Source organism: Solanum dulcamara, chromosome 10, assembly GCF_947179165.1.
Source record: "Solanum dulcamara chromosome 10, daSolDulc1.2, whole genome shotgun sequence".
Taxonomy (NCBI): domain Eukaryota; kingdom Viridiplantae; phylum Streptophyta; class Magnoliopsida; order Solanales; family Solanaceae; genus Solanum; species Solanum dulcamara.
This window is the reverse complement of record NC_077246.1, coordinates 46,654,437-46,661,820: the sequence shown is the minus strand read 5'-3', so window position 1 is coordinate 46,661,820 and position 7,384 is coordinate 46,654,437. Positions and strand designations below refer to the sequence as shown.

Sequence of the window (7,384 nt, the reverse complement as noted above, 5' to 3'; positions counted from 1 at the left end):
GATCCCTTTGGAGTTTCAATTACCGTGTTACAAATAAGCCTTAGGTTGGATCGTGATAAACTTGGTATTAGAGTACAAGGTTCTTTTTTTTTTCAAATGTCCTAGGGTGTTCAACATGCCGTGTCAAGTAGAGTCTTATTTATGGGTGTGAATCACGCCACACTCATGATCCATGTCGTGCTATAGAGTTTATCGTAAGACTTCTTTTCCCTAACGGTCTTTCTTTGCAATTTTCAGAAATATGGCTCCAAGAAGACCACCATTTCCAAGAGGAGATAATGTTAATAAAGCCCAAGCTCCCCTAATTCCTCGACAATGGTCCTCTACCAAACCAAGTGACTAATGCGGAGTTCCAAAGCGCCATTACTATGCTAGCCTGAGTGGTGACCAACCAAGGTGTTATGACTCCTCCTAGTGTTCCTACTCTGGCCTCAAGAGTAAGGGACTTTGCACGAATGAATCCTCCGGAGTTTTATTGCTTAAAAGTTGATAAGGATCCTCAAGAGTTCATTAATGAGATCTATAATATAGTGAGTATTATGAGGGTAACTTCGAAAGATAAAATGGAGTTGGAGTCTTACCAACTTAAGGGTGTTGCTCAAATATGGTACACTCAATGGAAATTTGACAGGGTGGATGAAGCTTCTATTGAATGGGAAGCTTTAAAACTTGCTTTCCTTGATCACGTGTTCCCTCTTGAGTTAAGGGAGGCTAAAGTGTTGGAGTTTATTGTAATACCCCATATTTTTTTTTCATTTGCTAACATTTTAGTATATTGTACTCAGTGCGGAATATTCATACATGTATGAGAAATCATGACTTGTAGGTGAATGTATTGGTTGGGAATGGATTGAGAGTGTGGCAATGGTTTAAAATTTTAAAAGGTGGCATGTGATTGTTTTTAATTCTAAGAGGAGTAGTAAGTTGAAGTAATAGGTATTAAGATTTGAAACATGGTATAAATTTAATAGTAAGTTGAAGTAAGAGGTATTAAGATTTGAACATGGTGTAAATTTAATGGGTTGGTTATATGGTACTATTAATCTAAGTAATGACTTATTGTTGGGCCAATATAAGTGAATTGTGGGAAAATCCAATTCTAAAAGTTTTTTGGCAGCCCATTGTTGGTGGAATGGATGGGGATTTTGGGCTACGAAACTCCAATAATTTTTTTGGACAAAAGCCTAATATGTTGTCCACATAATAAACTATTTTTGGTCCAAAAATTAGCCCAAAAACCGACCCAAAAGAGCCCAATTAAAAGGGACAAGTATAAGGAAATTTCAGCATTTGTACTTGACAAATTTCCAGAATTTTCTCCCTCTTCTCCCTTATCTCAAAACCTATCCAATAACGTCCCAACACTCTTTGAACTTCATAAATCTCTCCAAGGTTAAGGTAAGTTGATTATTTATTGTTTTAACTTAATTCTTCCATGGAATTCATTGGAATCATGCTATAGATGTTGGAAACATAAATCTGAAATTTTTGGAAGGCTGTCCAAACATTTTGGTTTCTAAATTTTGAGAATTTCTTTGATCTTTGGTTTGTTTTGAGAAGAATGATTTAGGATATTGTTGTATAAGTCTAATAAGGGAATAAAATATGTTAAAGGAAGGTTTATTGCTCATTTTTGGTGTTTTTAAAGACGGAATTGAGAAGAGGTTTTACATGTTTTTGGTGTAAGGTCTTTTGAGTTCAAATACTCTATTGTGTTGTGAAGTTATGTTGGGGCTGTTAGATGTTGTTTTTATGCATGATATGGTTAAGATATGTTTAAGGTGTAAACTATAAAGGATGTGTAAAATTTGGTTGAAGAAGAATAACATATTTGTATGGGTTAAATTAAATTAACTACAAGAGCTAATTGAAGACAGAAATCTGTCCGCTAATATTATTGTCGACATGTGTTGGTTGTGGGCTGATTTAAGGTCACTTTTGAAGTAGTTGTGCAGGAATTTATTGGTATATAACTTTTGAATAAGGTGGTTATTGTTGTTAAGTAAATGGTGCAGAATTTATGCATTGTTTGGGCTGTTTTGGAGTTAATTTGGCCAACCCATTTTTGGATGGGACTGCTGTTAGTAATATTAGCATAACGTATTGTGTAAAGCTCCGTTTTGAGAGATTAAAGATGTTGTGGAAAGATATTTCATAGATCTAAAACTTTCATTTAGACTATAAAACCCAGTTTTGCTCATATATACTCGAAAAATAGTGATGAAGTTCAGGAGAGGTGCTGTCCAAATTTTCAGAAACAACCTACTAACGATATAGTACTTTTTATGCCTTACCATAGCTTAACCGTAGTGCTTAATATTTTAATATAGGTTGAGACAATATTGGGAAACATATACATATTGTGTTCAAGTAACCCTAAAGGTATGTAAAGCTAACCTTTCTCTCTTTTGGCATGATCCATATGAAACAAACGAATGACGAAAGTATAAATTCCGAAGAAACTCTTATTCTTAGGTATACTAGGATGGCTAATGGTCTAAATTTTCAGAATGTGGATCGTTATACCTTGACTTATATGTATGGTTCCAGCCATTCTAGTTGGTAAAATTTATATTTTAGTATGATTCATGCTTCGGTATAATTCATATTTGGTATGATTTATAATGGCAATCGAAGGTTACTTGAAATGACTATTGTCTTGACTTTCAAATGATGGTCCATTTTAATTATTCTTTTGAGTCCCAAATGATGATTTAAATGCATATAGTTTCTCATTATTCTGCTCGTACATGCCTTAATGTATCTTTCACCGAGTCCCGGGCTGGATATGTATTCATGCACAGTTTCACTGCATTATTCATCGAGTCCCTCACTAGAGGGCCGGGTACGATATATATATATATATATATATATATATATATATATATATATATATATGATATGATATGATGACATGGTGATATGATGATGGTGCTGAGACCCATGATGGGCTGAATATGATATACATGTATATGACAGATTCACCGAGTCCATAATGGGCCGGATATGATATATGATATGATCATGCATGATTTTATTTCATAAGGCACAGGTACAGTGATTTTTTGATTATCAGTATTATACTTGTCTCCTTATTGCCTATTTCAAATGTGATCTCCTTTATGGTATTTTATGCTTTATATACTCAGTACATATGTCGTACTGACACCCTCTCTTCGGGAGGCTGCATTTCATGCCCGCAGGTACAAATATTAATTTCGGGGATCCGCCAACTTAGGATTTCCACTCAGCTATTTTAGAAGTGCTCCATTGTCCCGGAGCTTAGAATTTCGATATAGATATTTTGATGTATATATTTATTTATCCATGGGTATGACGGGGTCCTGTCCTGTCATATGTTACTATTGATATTCTTAGAGGTCTGTAGACATATATGTGGGTGGTATATAGATATTATCCAGCTGTACTAGTATGATATATATTTTGGAATGTTCCTATTCATAGTGGCAGCCTATTCGGCTTGCGTACATACATATATATTTTGGAATGTGATGTGTAGTGGCAGCCTTGTAGCTTACGTACCACCTTACCTTTGATGTTATAACTCCTCAGGAGACAGGTCGCATAAATATATAAATATAGGACAGATTTGATATGACATCCTATTTCCTTAAGTCCCATATCATCTTTAGTTGTGAATTGGATATAGACAACAGATATGTGTATGGGTGTCCAGTCCGGACACCAGTCACGGCCTACGGGGTTGGGTCGTGACATTTATAAATCTTTGACAAGGCAATATAGGGATGAGGGACTATGCCCTGAAGTTTACTAAGATACCCAAGTATGCTCCTTCAATGGTTGCCGATCCACATGCCTGAACGAGAAATTCATATTGGGGGTGTCTTACTTGGTTGCTAAGAAATGTTTCACCGCTATTCTTGTTAAGAAGATGGACATATTTCGTCTCATGACTTTTACCAAAAAAATTGAAGGAGAAAATCTAAAGGAAATGAAGATGAGGAATTCTAAGAGGGCCCGGTATGAAGGTGGGTTCTCCAATGCTAGGACCGTTGGTAGTAGTGGACGCTCTCATCAAAGCCAAAGCTCAGAGAAGAAGTTTTCTAAGGATAGGGTACCATACCCTAAAGATCAAGGAGAAGGAAGTGTAATTGCTAGTAACCCTTTTTTTCCTAAGTGTGCAAAGTATGGAAAGCATCATGGAGGAAAGTGCTTGATGAGAATGTGTGCTTTCTATGGATGTGAAAAGATGGGTCATAACTATCCGAGTGCCCTCTTGTTGTCAACAAGGGTGGAGAAGGTCATCCTCTAGGAGTTCAAATGAAACAAGGCACGCAAGCTCAACCTAAGGGTGGCAAACACAACAATCGATTCTATGCTCTTCATGCTAGAAAAGAGGTTGATGAGGCTCCTGATATGGTCGCAGGTATGTTACGAGTCTTTAACTTTGATGTTTATGCATTGCTTGATCCGGATGCCAACTTGTTTTTTGTTACTTCTTATATTGCTATGAGATTTGATGTGTTCCCCTAGGTGTTAATAGAATCATTTTTGGTTTATACTTTCATTGCTGATTCGGTATTAGTCAAGAGAGCTTAGAGAAATTGTTCTGTATGGGTCTTGCACACCTTGTTGAACTTGATATGACTGATTTTGATATTATTTTTGGTATGGATTGGTTACATACCGCTTACGCATCTATATGTTGTAGGACTCATGTGGTTAAGTTTTACTTTTCTAATGAGCCTATTCTTGAATGGAAGAGTAATGATTTAGTGGTTAAGGATAGATTTATCTCATGTATTAAGGCCCGAAAAATGATTTCCAAAGGGTGCATTTATCATATTATGCAAGTTAGGGACATCGATTCCAAACTTCTACTCTTAAGTCGATCCTTATAGTTAATAAGTTCTTTGATATGTTTCCCAATGATTTGCCTGGTATTCCTCCCGAAAGAGAAATTGACTTTGGCATAGATCTCCTTCCCGATACCCAACCTATTTCTATTTCTCATTATCGTATGGCTCCGGTGGAATTCAAGGAGTTGAAGGAACAATTGAAGGATTTGTTGGATAAGGGTTTTATAAGACCGAGTATTTCACCATGGGGTGCTCCCGTGTTATTTGTTAGGAAAAAAGATGGGTCACTCTGAATGTGTATGAACTACCGATAATTGAATAAGATCACCATAAAGAAAAAATATCCAATTCCAAGGATATATGACTTGTTTGATCAATTACAAGGAGCAAGCAACTTTTTTAAGATTGACCTCCATTTCGGTTATCATCAATTAAGGGTAAGGGAGTGTGATATTCCCAAAACGACTTTTTGGATGAGGTATGATCATTTTGAATTTGTAGTAATATCGTTTGGTCTGACTAATGCTTCCACTATATTCATGGATTTGATGAATTGTATTTTCAAGCCATATTTGGACATGTTTGTAGTGGTGTTCATTGATGATATCTTGATTTATTTTTAAAATGAGGAAGATCATATGGGTCACTTGAGGATTGTGTTGCAAACATTGAGAGAAAAATAATTATTCACTAGATTTAGTAAGTGCGAATTTTGACTAAGGTAGGTTGTATTTCTTGGCCATATGGTGTCTAGTGATGGGATTAAAGTAGATCCAAAAAAATGGAGGCGTTTAAGAATTGTCCTAGACCATTATCTCCTTCAAACATTAGAAGCTTTTAGGCTTAGCCAGATACTACAGAAGATTTGTTGAATGGTTCTTATTTATTGCTTCACCTTTAACTAAGTTTACACAAAACAAGGCAAAATTCCAATGGTCGGATGAATGTGAGAAAAGGTTCCAAATATTGAAGGATCGTCTTACGTCGGCTCCTATTTTGACATTGCCCGAAGGTTTGGATGGATTTGTTGTTTATTGTGATGCTTCGCGTGTTGGTTTGGGTTGTGTATTGATGCAACACGTTAAGGTTATAGCCTATTCCTCTAGACAACTTAAGGTGTATGAAAGAAACTATCCAACCCATGATATTGAACTTGCAGCAGTCGTGTTTGCATTAAAAATTTGGCGCCATTATCTTTATGGGGTTCATGTTGATGTGTTTACCGATCACAAAAGTTTGCAATATGTTGTTTAGTCAAATAGACTTGAACCTTAGGCAAAGGAGATGGCTTGAACTCCTAAAAGACTATAACGTGAGCGTATTGTACCATCCGGGTAAGGCAAATGTTCTAGACGATGCCCTTAGTTGGTTGTCTATGGGTAGTGTTGCACATGTTGAGGAAGATAAAAGAGAATTAGTTAAAGAGGTCCACAGATTTGCACATTTAGGTGTGCAATGATGCAGGCGTTGTTATACATAATGGTTCAGAATTGTCTCTTGCGGTAGACGTTAAGGCCAAACAAAACAATTCTTCAATTTTGATTGAATTGAAGAAGTCGATTGCCGAAATATCCATTGAGGCTTTCTCCCTAGGAGAAGATGGGGTACTGCATTACCAAGGTCGTTTGTGTGTTCCAAATGTTGATGGATTAAGAGAGTTGATATTGAATGAGGCCCATAGTTTTCGATATTCAATTCATCCGGGATTCACCAAGATGTATCGTTATGTGAAGGAAGTGTATTGGTGGAATGGAATGAAGAAGGACATAGCGGAATTTGTGGCTAAGTGTCCAAATTGTCAATAAGTGAATGTTGAACATCAAAGGCTAGGAGGTCTAGCTCAAGAAATCAAAATTCCTAGATGGAAGTGGGAAGATGTGAATATGGACTTTGTCACGGGTTTGCCTCGTACTAGAAGACAATAAGATTCTATTGGGTTATTGTGGACTGAATGACCAAATCGGTATATTTTCTACCGTTCAAGACTTTTTATGGTGTCGAAGACTATGCTAAGTTGTACATTCGTGAACTTGTAGAACTTCATGGTGTTCCTTTGTCAATTATATCGATAGAGGTGCTCAATTTAGTTGGAAGTAATTTCAGAGAGGTCTTGGCACTAAAGTCAAGCTAAGTACCGCTTTCCATCCTCAAACCGATGGACAAGCTGAAAGAATAATTCAAACCTTAGAGGATATGTTAAGGGCATGTGTGATTGATCTTAGAGGAAGTTGGGATGACAATTTGCCATTGATTGAGTTTGCCTACAATAATAGTTATCACTCTAGTATCCAAATGGCTCCTTTTGAAGCCTTATATGTGAGAAGATGTAGGTCTCCAGTGCGGTGGTTTAAAGTAGATGCAAGGCATTAATTGGTCCAGATTTGATAATTGACGCAATGGAGAAAGTAAGGCTCATAAGAGAAGCTTTTCTTCTCCCGGGCCATCTTGCTTTACATATTGACTTCACACTAGGACTTGCTCATGCTAACGCTATTTTGTCCTACTTCTTTCTTTTCTTCCTTTACGTACTCCTTGGTCTCCTC

The 7,384-nt window shown here is 36.6% G+C and overlaps 1 long non-coding RNA gene across 1 annotated transcript; it reads left to right on the top strand.

Moving 5' to 3' along the window:
* The first annotated feature begins 1,301 nt into the window (after window positions 1-1,301).
* Window positions 1,302-3,395, top strand: LOC129871378 (uncharacterized). Its single transcript, XR_008762249.1, has 3 exons — window positions 1,302-1,398; window positions 2,331-2,382; window positions 3,204-3,395. It is a non-coding gene; the product is annotated as an uncharacterized LOC129871378 (long non-coding RNA).
* The last annotated feature ends 3,989 nt before the right edge of the window (window positions 3,396-7,384 follow it).